The sequence below is a fragment of the Cnephaeus nilssonii genome (genome assembly GCF_951640355.1).
Source record: "Cnephaeus nilssonii genome assembly, chromosome: 6".
NCBI classification, from domain to species: domain Eukaryota; kingdom Metazoa; phylum Chordata; class Mammalia; order Chiroptera; family Vespertilionidae; genus Cnephaeus; species Cnephaeus nilssonii.
Window position 1 is genome coordinate 68771188 of NC_137077.1, and position 24442 is coordinate 68795629.

Sequence of the window (24442 nt, forward strand, 5' to 3'; positions counted from 1 at the left end):
ATAGCACACGTAGCATGAGATCAGGAATCTAATAAATGGTTACTTAATGTTAAGATAAAGACAGAAAATTACCTATGCTCAAGTTAAGGGTTCAGGAAGAGCTTTATTTGCACACAGTAATAAGCTAGTAATGTTGCCTTCCATTAGGACCTATCTGAGGTACTTTAAAGTGTTTCTTTAATTTTTAAAGTGTTTTATGAAATGACATATTAATGTGTTAAAACCCAACATTTATAATTTATTAAACTTCGTTCACACTGGTCTTTAAAATAATTGTCATGGTTAGTGAATTGCTGCTTCTCATATCATTTTAGAGAGAGCATCAGACTGGAAGTGTTACGCTGCTGTGGGAGGCCCGAGCTCTGATTCTCATTCATGTCCCAAAAGATGCTCATGATGCTTTGGAGGGAAACATTTGTTACAAGTGGTACACTTATTTAAAAAGATATTGCAGATAAACCTGTAAATCCATGGATTTTTCTTTTTCATTTTTAAAACATTTTCAATCATATATTGCTTGAGCCTCATTAGGTAAGTAAATAAAATACTAAATTCATTTTAGAGATGAGAAAATATGTCCAGCAACAAACAAAAATAGAGAAACACTAGAAGCAAAAGCAGAATGCTGGTGCTAGCCAGTGCTCTTTGTTGAAGCAATAGGAAATTTCATCTAGTAAATGAAAGGACTAATTTTAAAAAAGACAAGCTATGGTTAAAGTAGATTGAAAACTACTGAGTTTGAGTTTGAAAACATTGAAAAAATGTGAGTTTGAAAACATTGAAAAAATCGAAAATATAAAGTATAACTCACCAAAAGTGACAGAAGGAATTTGTATTTTTTAATTAACTTAATACGTCTACAACTTAAAAGCCAACTCCTCTCATCTCTACCCAAATATACACACAAAAACACTAGACACTTAGAATTTTACAGACAATACAGCAGAAAAAATACAAGCCTACGTGTATTAGGAAGATAGATTTTTTTAAAAAATTGAAGATGCTATCAAAGCAGATCCTTTAAAATGTCAAAAACATTGTCAACATGCCAAATTCATCCCAGGAAAGTTAAGATTTTGACTCAGAAAGTCACATCATGATTAGGGTAAAACTGAAAATCTTGATAGATACAGAAAAATACTCTGTAAAATTCAATGTCAATTGTTGATTTAGAAAATAGTTATTAATATAGAAATTAGGGCTAAATAACTCCCATACATTGAGTACTATATACAGTTCCAGTGCTTAATGATAAATACCTGGTGGCATTCCCTTTAAAATCAGGAATGAAAGAAATAAAATTCTCATATTCTCAGATATTTAATTGGATAATTTTCTAGAATCTGAACAGACTGATAGAGTGCAGTAAAGTTGCTGGATATAAGATTAATATCCATAATCAGAATAATAAAATTTTTTAAATATTTCTAATGTAAATCTACAAAAATTATAGTGATTCTATGAATCAGAGGTGTAAGATAGATGGAGAAAATTATAAAATTTTCTTCTGGTATGTTAGATAAAACCCAAATAAATGGAGAGTGATAGGATATTCATGGATTGAAAGCTCAAAATTACCCAAGTATATGAATTGGAGTTATCTTAATAAAAATCCAAATTCTAGTAGACATTTTTATGGAACTTAACAAGCTAATTTTAAGATTTATATAAAAACCAAGGTGCAAGAATAAAGATCTTTTAAAAAAATGTATCATACATAGTATGGTTTTGGTGCAGGAACAGTGGAATAGAATAGAATTCAGAATTAGCTGGAAGAAACCTAATTCTATATAACTAAATTGGTATTATAGTCAGTGGATTATAAACCAATATATTGTTCTGAAATAGATTATCCATAAATAATAAAACTGTACTCTAGACAAAAAAATCTTCATGTGCATATAAGACTTATTGTGGAAAAGTAAGACACCAAACCTTTATAAGAAAGTAGGATATGTTTATAATTATAGGGAAGAGAAAATGTCTTAAGTAAATAGAAGCAAACAAAAATAAAAGATTGATACAGTGGACTAAAATAAAACAAACTTTTTGTGCTTTGTCATACTAGAAACAAAACAAATCCCTATGACATACTTGTGAGTAGAAGTGTTGCAGTTCTTATAATAGATAAAAGATTATTAACAAAATAAGTATACAGTTGACAAATGGACCAAGTAAAAGAATAGCTCATTTATAGGAGAAATCCAAATGGCATAAAAAGATGTGAAAAGTTAACAGGTTCAGAGAAATGCAAACAAAAAGCATATGAAATACCAATTTATATAACAGTGTGGTTAAAATTTAAAAAGGTCATGATACCAAATCTGACCATTATATGGAGCAACTAAAACATGTACATTGCTGGTAGACTGTAAATTGATAAAAATATTTTAGAAAGCAATTTGGAAATATTAAAGTTGATAAGTATAACCAGTCCCCTAATATTTCCACTTCTTGTAGCATTATTTGTAATAAGAAAAATTTGAAAACAATATAAAATACACATATAGTTACTATACAGAATTGGAAATAACTAGAACTGCACAAATAAAATATTTAGTAAAAGATTACCATAATTTGCTGCCTTTCACTTGAAGTTTAACAATATGCAAACCAATGCTATATTTTTTAAGGAATATGTGCAAATGTAATAAAAAAAGTTATGTACACCAACTAGACCTCTACTTCTAGAGATTGGAAAAAGATGATACAAAACATCTGGATATTGAATAAATTGCAGCAAAGATACTATTTAAGTGTCTTGCTATCCTTCCAAGAAAGTAAGGAAAATAGCCAGCTCTTCCTTCTAAATTCACACAATGAGCACCAGAGATGCAGTGGAAACAGAAAACGGGACTGCGTCGTGAAGCATACAGGTACCAAGAATTTCCATGTGGGGGTGGGAGATGAAGCCTGGATCAAAAATTGACACCCTTACACTATATATAAATACAAGATACCTGAAATAATCTTCACATCCTTAGTGAGAGACTGGGTAGAGTAAAAAGAGAGAGACATGAACAGACTATTGAACCTCAGAGGGAAGGCAGGGGAGGGTGGATGGGAAGAGATCAACCAATGAACTTGTATGCATATATGCAAAACCCGTGGACACAGACAATGGGGTGGTGAGGGCCTGGAGGAGGGGGGACGGACGGGAGTGGGCCGGAAGAGGTTAATGGGGGGAAAAGGAGGACTTACGTAATACTTTCAACAGTAAAGATTTAAATAATAATAATAATATTAAAGAGTGAGAGAGACTGAAAGACAAATACCTTCCTGACTGCAGAGAGAACAGAAAAGAAAGTCTGCCATGGCCAGATGTGAAATAATAACAATACCATCATCATCATTTCTTTTGGGCACTTGTACCCATTCCCTTGCTTTCACATAGTTACTCTATCCTGCTAATCAGACAAACCTCTACCTAAAAGTTATATAATGTGTCCAAGATAATATTTTACTCATTAGCTATCTGTCAGAATTTGGGTCCATTGGCATTTCAGAAAATATAAGCTTGCAATAAAAGAAACATCTATTGCTTTAAAGATTTCACTCACACCTATTATATTCTGTTTCTAATAATCCTACTTATAAGAAAGGAGTGCTAATTCTGTAGATTATTATTTTTACTGACTACAGAATTAGCACTCTTTTCTTGTAACTAGAATTATTAGATGCAAATTATAACATCTATAAATTAAATCTTTAAGTTAATAAATGGAATTTTAAATGAACAAGATACAGGAGAGAATGATGATGGAGTTATAAAAATGAAAGTAATAGAACTGAAAATAAAACAATATGCCTATAAAATTAAAAACTCAATGTACAGGTTTAATTAAAAGTTAAAACTTCCAGGTTAATTAAAATGGAAAAATGAAAACCAGCATTAAGCACAATCTATTGGTTAATGATTTTGCTTAGTTGTTCAGACAGCAGTGTGTGTATTTGTGTTGCCTCCTTGCCTCCTATTAGTAAACCCAGGTTCTTTTTTTTTTTTTTTTAAGTAGATAATTGCAAAGAAAAAAAAGTAATAACACTGCAAGTCAATTGGATGTGATTAGAAGATGGCTGACTGTGGGAATAGTGACACTGCCAACATTCTAGAGTCCCAAGATATGCAGCCAGAGAACTTAATGAAAGTGAAATTATCAACACAAAGGAGGAATCTGGTTGTGACAAAAAGGATAAAGATGTGTCAGAGGAGGTGAAGGTTCCAGTAAACTTGACATTAAAGGATATGTCGGAGATACTTCAAAATACTGAAAGTGCAAACTATCCAGTAAGGCAGAATTCTAAAGATAAGTCTCTCGAGATTCTTGTCCCCTGGCTATTCAATCAAACAGTATTCTAAACACTGCTATGAAGGTATTTCACAGATGTAATTAAAGTCCCTCATAGATTGATCTGAGGATATGGAGATTTGGGGCTGGACTTGACCCAGTTTAAAACTTGGAAAATACTCCATCTGGAAGTGAAAAGGCAGAGAAATTTGAAGGATGTTCTCATTTCAGTTTGCAGGGTCACTTTTACAATCCGCACAACTGTCAAAGCAAGCACTACCTGCATAGCTATTGTCTCTTTTCTTTTTTCTTACTTTTTAAAAAACATATATTTTTATTGATTTCAGAGAGGAAGGGAGAGGGAGAGAGAGAGAGAAACATCAATGATGAGAGAGAATCATTGATCAGCTGCCTCTTGAACACCCCACACTGAGGATTGAGCCCACAACCCAGGCATGTGCCCTGATGGGGAATCAAACTATGACCTCCAGGTTCATAGATTGACACTCAACCACTGAGCATGCCAGTCGGGCTGTTTCTTTTCTTAAAATGTTAATGCTGCATCTTTTTAAAAAATTGTATTCCAAATTTAAAAAATTAGCAGTCAAGAAATCACACATTGACCTTCCATAGATAATTTGGGAGATTTAGCCTAAAACACAAACAAATAATGGTTCTCCAGATAGCTCTTTGGGAAAGCTTATAAAACTGACAGTACAAAAGTAAGGAAAGCATTTGGTAGCAAAAGCAGAGAAAAAAGAATATAGGCTAAATGAAACAGAGAATGTTTAACCAAGAATTAAGGGAGGAAGAAGGTACTTCCTGCATTAATGAAAAACCTCGAATGCATGAGGAAGAACACAAATGTATAAGGAAAGTTCATAGGCATTGTATTCAGATATTTGTCCTCAATCTTCACTCTAACTTATTAATAAATAAATTTGGGAAGTTAACATTCTTTAAGAACTCTTCCTTTTTTTTAAATTTTATAGATATAGCAATAATACCACACAGTTATGAAACTAAATATGTGAGGGTAATGGGTAGTGAATGGAGTAAAGTAATGCTTTCCTGAGAAGGTGATATGTGAACTGAGAATCTAGTTACCTAGGATAAACTTGTCAGAGTGGGGGTTGGGTTGTTGGAGGATGGAGATGGGAAAGGCCTCTCAGGGAGCTGATGTGTTAGAACCATTCAAATGGAAGGTTTAAAGCTCTGGGGAAATTATCGTTTTGTTCCTCTATAGATAGAAAAATGTCACTTAATATAAAGCCACATATCCCTTCCATCTCTTATCAGGAGATTTCTGGATGCTATTGAAAGGAAAAGTCATTAGATGGTGATCTTTGTTACTGGCATAACCCTCGTACTTGGGTTTTATCAGGTAAATAGATAAATAGTAATTAGGAATATAATTCCACAGAGCTCTAAGGAAACAAACTCATTAACATAATAACATCTTACACCTGGGAGGTTAACCTTACATCTGTAAGATAAAAGTGGTGTTTTAAATGCACGGGGACCTCTCCACATTTAATGTGCTTTTATATCCTAAGCTTACTCTGCTCCCACTGGACTCTCCTTAATCTCCCAGCCCTTTCTGTTTCCCACAATACGCACATGTGCCCGTGCACACAGAGGAGTTACTACTCTAAATCAAGTCCCCGGTCAGAGTTAGCTAATCTGCTTTTGCTCTTGCTGTTACATGAATTATATTTCAAGGCCTTCCTACAGACCAGCCACTTTTCACAGTTTAAAGGTGGATCAGTGTTGGCCTCTTAAGTACTTGCCTTATAGCTAAATTTTTTTAAAATTAAAAGTGTTCATCAGATGCTGTGTATAGAATTGAACACCTGAAGCCTAATTTTATTAATCAATGTCACCCCAATAAATTCAATAAAAGTTAATTAATTTTAAAAATAAATAGATGACAGTACCTGAAAAGTTGTCTTTACCATCCTCAATAGTTTTGTGGTCTAAGTGATGAGTTTGGTATTAACCTAATGTACAGACAGGGTGTTTATAGAGGGTTATAAAACCACATGGTCTTTACCTATGATTATCAACTAGCATGCATGCCTGCTGGTAAGAATGTGTATGTGGGGGTAGGAAATGCCAAATGAGCTTAAATTAGTTTAATAAAGCACATTTTGGAGTTGGGGAGGGAGGAGCTAAAGAAAAATAAATAAGAGTGCTCATGTTATTTCTGCTTTCTATTTAGTATAGAATTCAACAATGACCCAACGAGTGACTTTGATTTTGTTTAATAGGTTGGAAAAAACATTCATTTCAATCCTGATTATACAGTAAACTCAGTGACCCCAATAAGGCAAGTCTCTTCATTGATAATGAGCTTGAATGAAATAATTTCTTAGATCCATTCCACCTGTAGCATTCTATAATTCTATGAGCTAAAATGTTGAAAATAACCACCCAAGTCATTTTATTCCCAAGACCACTTTTCTCATCTAAATGCAGAGAAATTGGCAACATTAGATTATGGGTTCTTTCACATCAGTCTGTGATTTTCTTTTTTGTTAATTGTTCCATAGCTTTGCCCTAGACCGCCATCCCTTCTTTGGTTGGAAATGTGTCATTCTAAGCCACGTCTCTCTCTGTTTCAGATGTACATATCTAAGACCATACTTAGGTGTCTCCAACTAAATGTCCCATAAGAACCTCATCTTTCATCTTATGCAAAAGTGAAGTCTGGGAAGCTGCATTTTCAATATATGCCCCAGTGAATTTTATGCATTCTAAATGTTAAGAACCACTGCCCTGGAGAGAAAGTAGAAAACAACTCCATATTCATTCTCTCTTTTAATCTCCAATAGGCCATCTAAGATATTTGGACTTTTTTTTTTTTTTGTCTGAGCTCCTGTATATGTAAATTATTTTATTTTAAAATGTGAGAATGTAAAGACATCAGGTACATTGTAATGCCTTTACAAAGATAGAAGATTTAGAGCACTTACTCCTTAAATTATGACCCTGAGACTTCTTACCTCTCAAATGAATACAAAATATATTATGCCTCTGCACCTAAACATTTGGCCCTAGTCTTCTGTTGAGTATCTTTGGATCAGTTGAAAAGGTTCTGTCCTTTTGCTCAGGAGTTTAGTGTTCATTTAAAAGGACACTTGCAGCATGAACAAAAATGGCAGTCTGGAGTAAGAGATGGAAAATATGAAATAATTTATCATCACATCAGAATTAAGGCCTATAATGAACTTCTCAGTTGCATTTGTAGTGCAGCAATTAAAGTATTCTGAACTTCTCTCAGTTACTATTTCTCAGTCTCTTAGTATCAAGTGTTTCACACTTCCATTCAGCTCAAGTTTTGATTTGAGAGCATTATATACACAGTCAGTGATTTACCCCTAACAGATCTAATGACTTAAAAACTGATTTTCCTCATCATCAACTTATCATTAGCTATAACTTTTCTTCTAAGCAATGGCAGCAGACCACAAGAACAATAGACTAATAAAACCATCTCTATCAGAACAGTATTGTACTAGTGAAGAACATATAAAAGAGTGAAGATTCCATTTAGTTTATCTATTATTTACTATAAGTTGTTCAGTATTTACAGGGGAAAGAATAATCTATAATGTAGTCTAAAATGCCACTGTGAAAGTAATGCTAACTGGTCTATAAAAGTTATAATTTTTACTATTGGCAAAGCTATGAGATAGGCTCAAGGAAGCACTAGAGGCTCAGAAAGTGGTATATTAGGGACATTTATAAGGTTTCTATGGAAAAAGATAATTAAGCTGCTTTATCTTCTGGATATATGTAAATATTTATCAGACCTGCCCTAACAAGGCCCAGAGGATTATTACTAGAGTGAGCATACATTATGGTTTTCCTGGGAGAGTCTGAAAACCAACTATCATTATTCAGGTATTACTGGTAGTATCTCCTTGTCCTTTCAAAAGTGTTATGTTTGAGACAATAAATTATATCATTACCTTAGTTATAACTCACAGAAAACCTGAGAGAATTTTTAAAAAATAGAGCTTGAAGACCAAACTGTAATGGAGGTTGAGAGAAAGTCTTCAAAGGAAATGTTAAATTTTCACGTAATATAACATATTGATAAGAGTATGTAACTAATCAGAAGTTAGAAATAAATGTATAATTTGTCTTGACATATAGTAAAAAATGTATAGTGGATTAGCTGATGGAGTAATTTGGAATATATGAGACAATGGAAGGAATAAAGATATTTGAAGTTGGATCTTCCTTGCTTTATGTGATTTGGCATAAAGAATGAACAAGGGCCCAGCCAGTGTGGCTCAGTGGTAGAGCGTCGACCTATGAACCAGAAGGTCTTGGCTCCATTCCTGGTCAGGGCACATGCCCTGGTTGCAGCCTCCATCCCCAGTGGGGGCGCATGCTAGAGTCAGCTTATCAATGATTCTTTCTTATCATTGATAGTTCTCTCCCTCTCCCTTCCTCTCTGAAATCAATAAAAAAATAAATTTTAAAAAATGGACAGGGGATAAACTGGAACAATGAAACAATACATCATTATTATATGCTCTGGGAGTTCAATTGTTGAATGAAAGCAAATTTTCCAAACTTCAAACTTTACCTGTGATTCAGTGGCAAAACCATGGGCAGTTTGCAAGCTGAGACCAAATCACCCACTTTGAGGTCATATTCAAACAATGCAGTATAGCAGGTAATGCATAGCAACTCACAGTTATTAGTAGGCAGCATCATTGAACAGAGGGAGGGGAGGAGTAATTCAGAGTGACTTGCTATATTTGGTTTATAGTTAGTCATGTTCTTGGATAGGGACAATGTTTTAGGCCTTAAAAGTTACCTGTTATTGATCGGTGCTATTCAATACAATTTTCTGCAATGGCAGGAATGTTCTATGCCTGGAGCTGTGGTTAACAGCATACAGGGTGGTGATGGCTACTTCAGAGGTAATGATATATCATGTAAATAGGCAAGTGGATCTTTTATGGAAAAATGTCACTCTGTCCTTAGCTCAGAAAGAGGAGGAAGATAATTTAGATATAAATGCCCATTGTTCAATCTTACATAGATTCCATATCCCTTTATGTATATGTGAAGCTGTCCTGATACCCACCTGGCCCATTTCAATTCCAGAAGCTTTCTTTCTCTCTGGTCCCATTTTATCCTAATCTTCTGTGTTCAGATGGAGAAAAGGAACATTTAACAATGATCATATTTTATAAATACCAATTTATGTAACTGAATAATCCAGCTGCAGATACTATGATAGAGTCTGGGCCCTATAATTAGGAATTAGTTAGTTCTTTGTAGCAATGATAAACATCAGAGTACATATCACTAACTGGTAGTGAGCAAATTGTTAAGATATAATATAGAAAATTAAGTCTTGTGAAAACTGTCATCATCATCATTTAACATTTAGTTCACATGCATTAAAAAGTAATGTTCTACACTGCTGAATTATCTGTATGTTCTGCATTTCCTCTCACTAACAGGTACACAAAAGACAATTTTTAAGTGTTTAGAATTAAAAAATATATACATCACACATCTCTGTGTGACATTATGCCAGGAGCATGATTCTGCTTTTCTTATTCTGCAATCAATTTTTATATTATTTTGAGTGTTTAGTACATGTTTTCTGGAAGAATAAATTTTACCCAGTCATGAAAATGAAACTACCCCTCTTTCACTTTACAGCTGAGGAAACTGAGGCATACAGAAATTAAGGAACTTACTCAAGGTCACACAGATTGATCCCTCCATTGAATCAATTGGTGTCTATTGCCACATAACAAGTCATCACAAGCTTACTAGCTTTAAACAACAAATATTAATTATTTCACAGTTTCTGTGAGTGAAGAATCCAGGTACAGATTAACAGTCTTCTGCTGAGGTTCTGACAGAAATCAAGGTGTCAGCCAGAGCCTCTACCTCATCAGAGCTCTGGGTCCTCTTTCAAGCTCATTGGCTATTGGCAGATTCATTTCCTTGTGGTTGTATGCTTGAGGTCTCTGATTTCTTACTAGCTGTTGATGAGGAATTGCTCTCAGCTTTTATAGGCCCCCTCCTGCTCCAGTTCTTGCCATATAACCACCTCCTCTCACAACATGGAAGCTTAGAGCCAACAGAAAATCACCTTTGATGCTTCACTCTCTTTCAAGTACTGACATGGTTAGGACAGGCCCACTCAGGGTAATCTTCCTTTTTATGAACTCAAACCCCAAAGGAACCTAATTATAGGAGTCATAACCCATTATGTTCACAGCTCCCCCCTCACTCTTTCAAGGGGTTAAACAGGGTGTATAAACCTGGGGAGCAAAGGTTTAGAGGCCATCTTAGATTCCTGCTGACCACACCCATTTACAGACTCAGCCTCACTTCTCTCCTAAGTACCTAGATATAAGGTATTATGAAGTTAAGGGTGGCATTTCCAAGGTAGTATACACTGTTTGTTCTCTTGTCTGGTCTTCAGGGAGCAGGGTTGCACAGTTAGTTCAGTAAGAGTAGGTGTCATATAAGTAATCCACAAGAGGCCCTGTCTACCAAATCATGGAGTTCCCTATGGAAACATAATATCCATGTACCCACAGGATATCACAATATCAAAGCAAGACAACATCTGATATTTAGGGAACTTGATTGTTGCATTTTATTTACATCCATTGGGAGAACTTATCAGTAATATATGGGACATGAACAACTACCGACTGTGACAGCCCCTTTTGGAGCACTTACTTGGGCACTTTTGAATCATTTCCCTGCCTCACACACCCTCACCCACCACTCCAGTCTCTGCTCCACCACATCACTCTCACTTACCTCAGAACGAATGGAGAGGAGCAGAATAAGCACACTTCTTGAAGGTAGGGACCATTAACCCCAACACAGCTCCTCACAAAGTTAAGTATTTCCTGTTAGAATTTTAAGTTTCATGAGAACTGACAATGATTGTCCTGTGTACTGCCCAGCACAATGTCTAGCCCATTATAGATGTTGAATAAATATTAGTAGAGTGAATGATAAAAGTAGAGGTATATTGAATTGAATATTCTGTTATATTAATTCCAAGAGTAAAATAATGAATTCATTTTCACCTTGGCAAGGAGAAAAAAAATTATCTTACCATTATTTCAATTATGAAATATTTTTTTTCTAAATATTTGTATATTCCAGATTTTTACTCTGAAGAATTTAAGAATTTGTTTTTTGTTTTGTTTTTAATCTACTTTATTTTTTAAAGAAATTTAAGATCTCACACTTTTAAGCAAATTTAATATCTCTAAGAATCAAGACATTTCAAAATTATTTTTAAGAATAGCAATCTACTATTTTTCCTTTTATGCCTAGTACATTATGAATCCAAACAGTGAAATGGGAAGTTTTTCTGTTTGGTTGCAAAATGCAAATGAGGTAGGTTAATATTCATCTCATAACTTCCATTTCCTAGGAAGTACCTTGGCAATTAAAGCTTGATTAATTAATTCTTTATTTTTGGGGGCAGCATTAATGAGATTATCACAACTTCTAAAAAGTTAAGATACTAGATTATGAGGGTAGACTATTATAAGATGATTTAGGCACAAATTTTACATTTTAATTTTACATAGAGAAACAAAGTTATGATTAGGTAGCTTAATGAAGTAAAAGAAAAGCTTATAACAAAACATACCATGACACTACAAAAGCATCTAACAAAACTTAGAAAACTACAATTAAATTTAACTACTGGTACAGAGAGAAAACCTGGCTTTAAAACATTTCTACATTTCCCATATGTCCTATCATTTATTTTTATTGTTATGCTTGCTAAAATGGAATTCACCCTACGTTTTTATAAACTTTGGCATGTCTGTTTTTGCCATGATGGAAACTGAATAAAATTTAAACCCTGATGAACTCCTTTTAGTGATCAAATTATAGTGGCCAATCTCAGGTCTATTTAGAGCAGCAGATAACTTCATGTGTCTGATAAATGTCATATTTGAATATAATTTTTAAAATTACTTCTCAGAAGAGTTCACACATTGGAAACATCATTTTTAGATTTGAGCACAAAGACAATTCATTTATTAAGAAAATAACAACTAGATTATAGATCACTTAAGCTATAATTTTAAATGTACCCACTCACCCCCAATCATTTTGTTCGCTGTTTGCAATTCTATGGTTTTGCTACAGGTCAACCAATTATGGAGCAGTTCAGTAAAATGACGTAAAATGACTTCTGAGTGTCATTTAACAGAAAGAGACTTTGATCTAAAAAAAAAAAAAAAAGAATTAAAGTGAAATCTCACAGAAGGACTAAATCAATGTATTAGATTATTTCAAGGTAAACTTTTGGGCTTGAGTTAAAGTCCCAGATTAGGAATAAGGAGCAGATAGCAGTACCAAAGCAGTGTGTTTATTCTTGCTTGTCTCAAACCAGTCAATACACATGAACATTGCAATTGCATACCCAATGTTCACTAATATTTTCACCAGGAAAGATCTAGTGGAACATTTACAAAATACCCTCTATTTAAAATCATTAAATTTTAATTTTACTCAAAGGATATATATTAATCATATTTTCTAGAAGAAAAAAAAGGTTACTTGTCTGTAATGTGTTATTTCTTTATTTGGTAATTTAGACATGTATCCAACTATTGCAATGATTTTCTAGTAAGATTGTCTAACAAAACGTCTTTCAAAGAGTAGTTGGCAATTCATTTTGCTCTTAAAATCTTTTTTAGTATATATAAATGTGGAAGTATGATTATAAAATAATCTTTACTATGTGACTTGTGAAGGAGCATAGCTTATGGGAAAGAAAATTTATTCAAGAATCACACCTTTACCATTTCCTAACTTCTGTGCTTATTCTAAACTAGAGGCCTGATGCACGAAATTTGTGCAAGAGTAGGCCTTCCTTCCCCCCCCGCCCCCCCGGCTGCCAGCACCAGCTTCCCTCTGGTACTTGGGGGCTGCTGGCACCAGCTTCCCTCTGACATCTGGGACCCTGGTTCCTGCGCAGCCCAGGCTTCATCCGGAAGGTCATCCAGAAGGATGTCTGAAAGGGCGTCTGATCTAATTAGCATGTTATGCTTTTATTATAGACTAGAGGCCCGGTGCATGAAAATTCATGCACTGGAGGGGGGTCTTTCAGCCCAGCCTGCCCCTCGCACAGAATGGGAGCGCTCAGGGTCAGGAAGTGACCCAGCAATCAGGGGAAGGTGACACCCCCATCACACTTCTGCTGCTGCCACTGCCAGCAGCACAAGCCTTGGCCAGCCCTGGTTACCTGAGCTTCGGGTGACCCTGGGCGGCTGGGTAGCAGCCATCCGAGGCTTGCCTGCACCTTGGGCTGGCCCTGGGCGGCTGGGGGGCTGAGAGGACTAGGGGACTCCAGAGGCAGGCACATGGAGTGCCTGGACCTGCCTGGGGGAGGGCCCGGCCATGCTGTGTGCCTGCCGCCCTGGCAGGGCTGAGGCAACTGGGCGCTGCCATTTTGTGGCTGTGGGCACCGCAATCTTTGAGGGCGTGGCAGTCAATTAGCATATACCCTCCTTATTGGCTGTGGGCGTTACCATATTTGTGAGGGTGTGATGGTCAATTAGCATATTCCCTCTTTATTAAATAGATTACTTATTTCATTTTTGTTGCAGGATTGCTAATATCTGTACTATTCTCAGTGCTTGATTCAAAATTATACTAAATCTTAGCAAATATACACTTTGACTTTTTCCATCATATATTTTTTTTAATTTTATATTTTAATTGAATTTAGAGAGGAAGAGGGAGAGAGAGAGAGAGAGAGAGAGAGAGAGAGAGAGAGAGAGAGAGAGGAGAGAAGCATTGATCAGCTGCCTCCCACATATGCCCCTACCAGGGATCAAACCTGCAACCTAGGTATGTGCCCTGACTGGGAATCAAACCCATGACTTTTTCAGTCTACAGGTCCATACCCCAACCAAACCAAATGGCCAGGGCTCTATCATATTTTTTAATCCATATATATTTTTTTAAACATGAAAAAAATACAATTACATAATTTATGTAGGTTTCCTCTTCTGTGTTTGTTTGTTTTTTCTCTTTTTCTCTATGGATTTGGACTATGTAATGATTCCTTTTACCAAAAATCTATTCCATTATCACATAGCAATATGAAAAGTGAGTGGCTTCTCATGGCCAAAATATATAAATGTACAAATCATATTTTGGAAAGCTAAGAAATAATGTTTTTCTATACATAGAATTCTATCAAAACAGTTAAATATTGCATATATTTATAGTAATTTTCTGTAGTTATGAATATTGGAATTATGATGTAGCCACAAAGCAATATATTTCTTAAAAAAAGTTTTATTTTCCTAATCTTGTACTTTTGGGGGGTCTAATAAACTCAGTTTAACCTTAGGATGTAGATGTTATGATGTTAGAGCATTGTACACTGAATATTTAGGATCATTTACTGTTGTACAATGATTTTTGCTACAGAATCATTTACTTATTTGCAAGTAATTTTTTGTTACATTATTTCTTATTTAATAATAGAAGTCATTATTTCTCCTATTGATTTTAATGGACTTTTTTTCCAATGATCTAAGTTGTTTTTTTGTGTTGGTGCAAGATACTTGGTTATAAATATAACTAGATGCCCGGTGCACGAAATTCATGCACTGCGGGGGGTGTCCCTCAGCCCAGCCTGCACCCTCTCCAATCTGGGACCCCTCGAGGGATGTCCGACTGCCAGTATAGGGCCCATGGGATCGGGCCTAAACCGACAGTCAGATATCCCTCTCACAATCTGGGACTGCTGACTCCCAACTGTTCGCCTGCCTGCCTGCTTGATTACTCCTAACCGCTTCTGCCTGCCAGCCCGATCACCCCCTAACCACACCCCTGCCATCCTGATTGATGCCTAACTGCTCCCCTACGAGCCCGATCACCCCCAACTGCCCTCCCCTGCAAGCCCGGTCCCCCGCAACTGCCCTCCCTATAGGCCCAGTCCCCGACAACTGCCCTCCCCTGCAGGCCCGGTCACCTCCAACAGCCCTCCCCCTACAGGCCTGGTCACCCCCAACTGCCCTCCCCTGCTGGCCTGATTGCCCACAACTGCCCTCCCCTGCCGGCCATCTTGCAGCAGCCATCTTGGGACCACATGGGGGCGGCCATCCTGTGCGAGGGCATGGTGGTCAATTTGCATATTCCCTCTTTATTATATAGGATATAAAATAAAATAATTTAATTAGCATATCATTTTATTTAAAACTTCTGGCCTACCCAACACAATTAGAATTGGTACCTATTTTTAAATATACCTCCGATGCTACATATATCTCTGCTCAAAAAAGAAGTAATTTTAACTTCTCAGTTTGAGTCACCATCACATATCTAAATCATAGTGACTACTGACCTGGGAGTTCTAGTTAAAATGATGTTCTGTTATTTATGGCATCATAATAAGTATTGCATGTTTCCTTGTACAGGCAGCCTCACAACCTTTAGTTATTTTCCTTTTATGCTGTAGGCCAGTGGTCAGCAAACTCATTCGTCAACAGAGCCAAATGTCAACAGTACAACGATTGAAATTTCTTTTGAGAGCCAAATTTTTTAAACTTAAACTTCTTCTAACGCCACTTCTTCAAAATAGACTGGCCCAGGCCGTGGTATTTTGTGGAAGAGCCAAAGAGCCGCATGTGGCTTGCGAGCCGCAGTTTGCCGACCACTGCTGTAGGCTAACAATCTCATCCCTTGAGACTTCTCCATAGATCCCTACATGCATTTTGGTAGGCCAAATCCTTACAAAGGTACTTTCCAAATTTTGGGGAAACCATCTGGCTCTTTTTGCCAGATGTCATTTATAGACAAATGGAAAAAAACTTTGTTTATAATAGAGATTATATTTAAATTGAATGGTTCTAAGTTAGTGCAGCTTTTAAGATGCATGAGCACCCTGCTGTTACCATCAGCATTCAGCACAGGCAGTCTAAATTGCTGCTCCCTTGGTGAGATTTTAGGTTTTATGACTTTTTGACTCTTAGCCTACTTGAGCTGAATTTCTCAGTTGAGTCGCCTCCATAAGTTTAACAAAAGCACTGAGTTATTGTCCACAAATATGAAAAACTTAAAAATAATCTTAGAGTCTCATTTGATAATTTTCTCATGAGTTTGGTCAAAATTGAATTTAGTCTTTAGAGAGAGAGAGTGCTATGCAATGACAACAGTGTAAGGGTTTTAAAATTATAGAAATCTAGATTTTAATCAAAACTCTATGACCTATAATCTTGCCATTTTACACATTAGATAACTTTCCTGAGCCTTGATGTTTTATGTGTATAAATAGTGACCCAGTACACAAAATTCATGCACATTAAAAGGGAATTAATTAGAGGAAATATTTTAATATTGCTATTTTCCCTTTCTCTATAATAGAAGTGTCAGAGATGAAAGAAAATTAGTAAAGTGTATATGAAAATCTTTCCCCTGTCAGAGTCTGCGGTGCACCACGGGACCCAGAATCAAGTCCCCGCCCACCCACGTGCGCCTTCAAATCGCACAAGACCCAGACCTGGCTGGCCCCACCCCCATTTGGCTAGATCTAGACCCGGCTGACCCCACCCCCATCAAGCCCCGCTGGGTGGGGCACATGGCCTCAGGTCGCCTGGCCTGGCACCATGGTGGGGGGCGCTGCCTGAGGTCCCCTGGCCCAGACCAGGGGGCACGCAATGAGGTCCCCTGGCCCAGGTTAGGGGGCGCGGCCTGAGGTCCCCTGTCAAGTCCCACCAGGCAGGGGGCACAGCCTCAGGTTCCTCAGCTCAATGCTGTGGTGGAGGGTGCAGCTTCAGGTCCCCCTGCCCGGGCCGGAGTGGGGGGCACACCTTGAGGTCCCCAGTCAAGCCCTGTGGGTGGGGGGCATGGCCTGAGGTCCCCTAGCCTGGCACCGGTGCACAGGGCGTGGCCTGAATTCCCCCACCAAGCTCTGCTGGGTGGGGAGTGAGGCCTGAGGTCCCCCATCAAGCTCTGCCAGGCGGGGGACGTGGCCTGAGGTCCCCTGTCAAGCCCTGCTGGGCAGGGGCGTGGCCTGATGTCCCCCCGCCTGGCGCTGGGGCAGGGGGCGTGGCTTGAGGTCCCCTGTCAAGCCCCACCAGGTGGGGGTGCAGCCTCAGGTCCCTGCTATTTGCTCGTTATGGCTCGTTACAGGAACTCGGCCTACGCTGTAGGCGCAGCCATCTTGTGTTCGGGATCCCCGCCTCTGTTGTGGGCACAGCCATCTTGTGTTATGGAATCCCTGCCTCCGCTGTGGGCACAGCCATTTTTGTTACGGCCTGAGAGTCAATTTGCATATTCCTTCTTTATTAGATAGGATGGGGTTGTAAAATCAACTTTTTATGTTGGTCCTAAAGATAAAAATATGTACACAAACACACTGTATAATGGCTTCATTAAAACTTAACATATGTCTACGCTCTGTAGAAGTAAAACTATCTATTCACTTTAATCCTCACTTTACCCTGCAAACCATCAGAGTTGTAGCAGAGGCCCTAGTTGGAGTCTGAGGTGCCCTGAATTTGTCTGCATATGTAGTACGTCAGGGCCATCAAGGCTCTTCTAGGGAATATGTCATGAGAAATACTTTTGTTATGGGCCGAATTACATTTTAAAGCCCAATCCCACAGAATCTGATTATATTAGGAGACAGAACCTTTAAAGAGTTAAGGTGAAATGAGGGCATAAGGGTGGGCCCTTATCCAATGTGACTGGTGTTCTTAAAAGAAGATGAGAAGATGAGACAGAGCAATGTCCAAGTGAGGACAGAGCGAAAAGGTGGCCATCTGCAAACCAATGAGAGAGGCCTCAGAAGAAAGCAAACCTGCTGACACCTTCTTCTTGGACTTCCAGTGTCCGGGACTGTAAGAAAATAAACTGTTTTTTACAATACCAAGTCTGTGTTATTTTGATATGTCAGTCCCTGCAAACTAATTCAACTATTTATTGCAAGCAAGAGATGTGGTTTAAGATTGATCACTGAACATCTGAAGGGAGAGGGATTCTCAGTGCACACTGGTGCCTGTAACTCAGATTGATGCTGCCAAGTTCTCATAGAATTAGCAGCAGTGTTTATGGATTGCACTGAAAAATAAAAGTGAATAAAAATTGAACTTTTTAAACCACATTTTATGCAAACAACTGGCAGCTTTAATAGAAGTAGCAGACCCAGAAGCAGAATTTTGGATACCACATGGATCACACACCATGCAATGAAGAAACACATGCACATGAGTAAAGTCGGGAAGAAATGAAGAAGCATCAAAATAGGACACAAAGTGGATGTCATGTATTTTATTTGTAGATTTTCAATGAATTGGTTATAATATCCTACATGGCACAATTATAGGGTGGGGCAAAAGGAGGTTTATGGACATGAGTATGTGAAATATAGTTTATTCTTGTATTATTACATTACTTTAATATTTTCCATATGAACAACTGTATATATAATTACAGTTGCCCCACCCTGTATATATAATTATAGTTCATATCGAAGATGGGTTATTATCTGACATAAAACTTGAGTTAGTCAAAAAGCATGTCTGCACGATTGGTAATAAGGAACACTGAAGCTATTAAAATGTATCTGTAGCCAATTAGGCAATGATTTGATTTTTACTTAACTCTCAATCCAGAATATATTTAGAAATAAATGACCCTAGTAACTTTACATAGATGAACAGCCTGATGAAATGAAGTTGTCAAATATTGGCATTATTCCCCATTCACGAAAAGGCAGAAATGCCCTTTTTAATGAGCATATGTTTATTTGGAAAAATGTAGTCTCTGAAGCCAAGTAAACAGCATGAGGCTATTGGGTATAATAAAATATAAACACAAAGCAGGGTTAATCAAGAACAAATTTGTGAATTAAAGAAATTTTCTCATTTTAAATGCTCAAGCTATCTTTTTCCTCTCCTATTGCCATTTTGTAATATTTCATTCCCATTTGTCAATGCTTAGTGCCCAAATAATCTTCAGTTTTCATCTATACTAATAACGGGGTAATATGCTAATTAGAGTGGATGTCTTCTGGATGGCCATCCAGATGTCCTTCCAGACAAAGCCGCTGCGAGGGCTGGGCCGAGGCTCAGGCAGCCGCGGTTGGCTGCAAAGGGCCCAGGTCAGGCTGGTAGTGGCAGCAGTAGCAGAGTAATGGGGGCAGTGCCTTCCCCTGATCCGCCAGGTCACCTCACGCAGAGGGAGGCCAGACTGCGGCTTAGGACGAGGGGCTGAGGCAGAGGCGGTTAGAGTTGATGAGGCTGGCAGGGGAGCAAGTTAGGGTTGATCAGGCCAGAAGGTGGGCAAGGTAGGGGCGATCAGGCCAGCAGGCAGAGGCAATTAAAGGTGATCAGGCAGGCAGGCAGGCAAAGGGGTTAGGAGCAATTAGGCAGGCAGGCAGAGGGGTTAGGGATGACCAGGCAGGCAGGCAGGTGAGCGGTTAGGAGCCAGCAGTCCCGGATTGCGAGAGGGATGACCAGCAGCTGGACATCCCCCAAGGGGTCCCAGATTGGAGAGGGTCCAGGCCGGGCTGAGGGACACTCCTCCTTCCCATCCCCCCATGCACGAATTTCATGCACAAGGCCTCTAGTTCATTAATGTTTTCATTCAACAGGTAGTTTGCTGATCCCTTCCTATATAGCAGTCACTCTCACAGTAAGCACAGAAAGAATCTCTGTTAAAATAGAGCTAACCTGGCCTTCTTGCTGAGACTAGCACATTCCAGACTCATTTCTGTCTAAGGCATTTATACTTACTTATTGATGTCTCTACCTGGACCACTCTGTCCCCACATCTTCACTTCTCATTTTTCATTTTGCAGACCTCTTTCCATATTATTTTTAGAATATTCCAATGGGTAAGGGTTCTAGAGTCCTCAGGACTATACAGCCAAGTCTCACAGGAAAAAAGGATGAGTTTTATCTGGAAATATAGTTTAAGGATTTAAAATGCCCTGTGAAATAGAACTAATTTCATTGAAAGTACCTGCTCCCCACTCTCCACTTCTGTTATATAATGACTCAACTACATCCCCAACTCTCCCTCCACTACTACAAGTGTTACTGAAATCAACATAGTAACAGTGCTTAAGAGAATGGGTTCAATGAGCTATATGATTTTGGATGAATTTTAAATCTCCCTGCACTTTAGTTTTCCACATCTGTAGGAATGGGAAACGTCCTATAATATATTTAGGATTATTGTGCTAATCGAATGAGATGCTATAGGAGATGATTTTTGTATAGTGTTTGGCTACATTGGTCTATGTTATTATTACAATTAGCAATTCACCTCTCTCCTATTTTGATCCACTTGTGTTTTCTCTTTATTTGTAGCCATTTCTGCTTCATGGATTTTACTTACTACCTCTGGACATTTTTGGCCTTTTGCCTACCCCCATCCTGTTCTCCTACCTGTATGCCTTTATTCATCCCTCAAAATGACAATGTTGATTTAATCACTATCATATTTGTCCAAGCTTCTCATTTATGAGAAATGAGGCCATTCCTAATTTCCAAGCCCACTCCTAGACTCATGGCAGCTGTGACTCAGGAGGCAAAGACACACAGTCTCCCATCATAAAGGGCTCTTCAATCTCTGAGACCTTTATGAGCTCCTCTCCAAGGTGTCCACCACTCATGAAAGACTCGCAATACCAGAAGTCTAAAGTTTGCAAGTGCTGATTCCTATTACTGAGGGAAGACTGGAGATGTTAGATATGCTCCTGAACCAAAGAGATGTCAGAAAATTAAGGGAAAAAAAGTAAATAGGAAATGAGACTGAAATAAAACAACATGCGAACCCTGCTTCCTTTCCCCATCTCCCCCCAGAAAAATTATGTTTCCACAGCTGGAGGCTAAAAACTGCTTCCTTATCTATTGCCCATTGAATGGAGATCAGCCATTAATATTTTACTCATGTACACACTTCATTTTGATGCAATTTTCTTATATAACCAGCCAGAATCATTTGCAGGATATTTAACAAAAATGATAGAAATACTCAGCTGCATCTGTTCATCATTTGGCTAACCATATTTTTGCATAAATTTAACATGGGCTTAAGCCACCACCATTATTTTCCTCATCCTTTTTCTCCACTATTCAACTCTGCATGCCAAAATTTATTATTTTTCAGGTATCCAATCACACTACCATCCTGGCAATCAAGTCCAAAGGAGCAAAGCAAAATTGAGAAGATGTTTTCTAGAATCGCAAGCATGTACAATGCTTCCTTGAGACAACAACCAGTGGTTGCGGCCATGACAAACAGCTTTAATAATGAAAATAGACTCTTGGTTTTACCTACACTGATGCAGTTTAATTTTCTTCTTCCTTATTAGAATCCTCAGTAGCTCTCCTCCTCCACCCTGTCCCCAGTTATAAAAATGAGTTAGCAAACCCAACAGTTCTATTCATTCTCAGTTTAATATACAATTTCTCATATACGCAAAGGGGTGAAATGGTTTCTAAAAACATTGGCTGGTAATGATGACAGCAGAATCTAATTGCCTCAGGTGCTCACTTAATACTTATCTCTCCGCTGGAGAGTGTAATAAGGCCGTCAGGATTATTGAAGTTGACAGAGCACCAAGCTCAGATTAATTACATCATAGAAGTCAGAAGGCATTAGGAAAAGCAACACTACTGCCTCTGGGAAGTGCATATATATTTTATAGTTTTCTAAGGACTCTCCGTATAATATAATACAAATGAGTGAAGGGTGGCTAAGTAATTGATTTGTAAGTTTTGTGATACAGATTCTGAAAGATTAATTATTCTGAGAGTAAGAGATCACCATTGCAAATTCAAAGAAGACACTCAGAGTGGACTATCTCCAGGGAAGAAAGATTGAAATTGAAGGGTATCTGAAAGGTGCTAATGATTCTCCTACTAAGTTCCAGAAAATTTATATTTATTATAACATTTTATTTTTTCTGTTTTATAATTTTTGATATATATGTTTTTATTGATATCAGAGAGGAAAGTACAGGAAGAGAGAGATAGAAACATCAATGATAAGAAGGAATCATTGATCAGTTGCCTCCGGCATGGCCCCTACTTGGGACTGAGCCTGCAACCTGGGCATGTGCTCTGACCATGGAATTGAACCGTGACCTTCTGGTTTAGAGGTCAAAGCTCAACCAATGAGCCAAACCAGCAGGGCACATTTTATTTTTTCAAACAAGAAAAGCAGCTATTGTGCTTTACCATATGGAAAATGAGGCTGAAATAAGCTAACAAACTTTCCCCAAATCTCATATCTAGTGATTGGTGAAGCAACATTTGAATTTATTACCCACATTCCAATCTCTTTCCTCTTTAACATAGATAATGCCAAAGCATTGCTCATGCAAAGTTGCCATGTTAGATGAATAAAAATTTACAGAGGAAAAAAACTCATATGATTAATAAGTAAATACATATCAAGGGCCTCTTTAAACAGTGCTGAGAACTTAATATATATATATATATATATATATTTATGAAAATATAAGAAATTTTAAAAATTCAGTGAGTTATTTAAAATTCGCTTTGGGTGATGTGACAGATAAATCTGAAACATTAAAAAAAATACATGGCAGCCTACACCATTATATTTATCAAAAACTAGAAACATATTAGTGCTGCAGGTTTGAAAATCTAAAATACACCCAGATATGGAATAAAACAAAATGAAAAAGGCTTCTGGGCAGGTAAAGCAGATATTACAAAGCAATTGCTCCTCAGTTCACACAACATACTTGTAACTGGATATTAAATGGGATGATTCCTATTGTCCAGATGGAGAGGGACTGACTAAGGTTGCAAGTTCAGGACAAAGGGTAAATGGTGCAGCTCTGTATTACAAAGAGAGGAGCTCACACATTCCAAAGGACTTGCTAAGAGGTGGACAACCTGGTCATTATCAGTTCTCATTCACAGATGATGTAAAACAGGGCTAGAGACTCAATAGGGATAGAAATGTCTATGGCATTTCCCCTCCCGCCTCTCCTAGGGAGGCAAGGAGGAAGAGGGTCATTTCTCCACTCCTAAAAAAAGTGAGGGTGCCCCAAGACTAGTGATAGAGTTTGAAGTCATCTGGCACAGATGAGACATAGCTAGGGTGCAGAAACTTGCAGGAAAAGAATGGAAGTTTCTTGGGAAAATACCTGTCATGTGTTTCTATGAGTTTACAAGAGAAAAAAAGAACAGGTACCTGATTTCTCCAATACAAAGGCTGACTAAAGGAACCTGTAACGGAAGGTAAGGAGAGAGGGTGTTAGCAGAACTGAACTTCTCCTGTTTAGTGGGACAAAGATTTGTGAGTTTTCTAGTGGTCCAAAAGGAAAGCAGGGGAGATGCCCAAGAGGGTTGTCTCCAGGGCAAGGCAACCCATATCCGTAAAGCCCCGTCTGGAGCTTATGAGGGTGATGTGAGATCTAGAAAATAAAATGAAAGTGGCCTCAAAATTATAGTATATTCCTGAAATGCCAATGACTGCAAGGGGACTTCAAGAGAGTGTAGTTGCCTGGTTGACATGACTCAGTAGTTGAGCATCTACCTATGAACCAGGAGGTCAGGGTTCGATTCCCAGTCAGGGCACATGCCCAGGTTGCCTGCTGGCTCAGTCTCCAGTGGTGGCTGTGCAGGAGGTAGCTGTTCAATGATTCTCTCTCATCATTGATTTTTCTATCTCTCTCTCTCTTCCTCTCCTTTCTTCTCTGAAATCAATAATATATACATATATACACATATATACATACACACACACACACACACACACATATATATATCTATAATAATAAAATTGTAATATGCTAATTAGACTGGACGTCCTTCCGGACGACCTTCCGGACAAAGCCAGGGCTCCGAGGGAAGCCCGGGTCCTGGGTGGCAGGGGGAAGCAAGTGCCAGCAGCTGGGAGAAAGAAGGCCTACTCTTGCATGAATTTTGTGCATTAGGCCTCTAGTCCTATATAATAAAGAGGTGATATGCAAATTGACTGTCACACCCTCACCCAAGATGGCCACCCCATGTGGTCACAAGATGGCTGGCAGGGTATGGCAGTTGTGGGTGATCAGGCCAGCAGGGGAGCAGTTAGGCATCGATCAGGCTGGCAGGGAGTGGTTAGGGGGTGACCAGGCT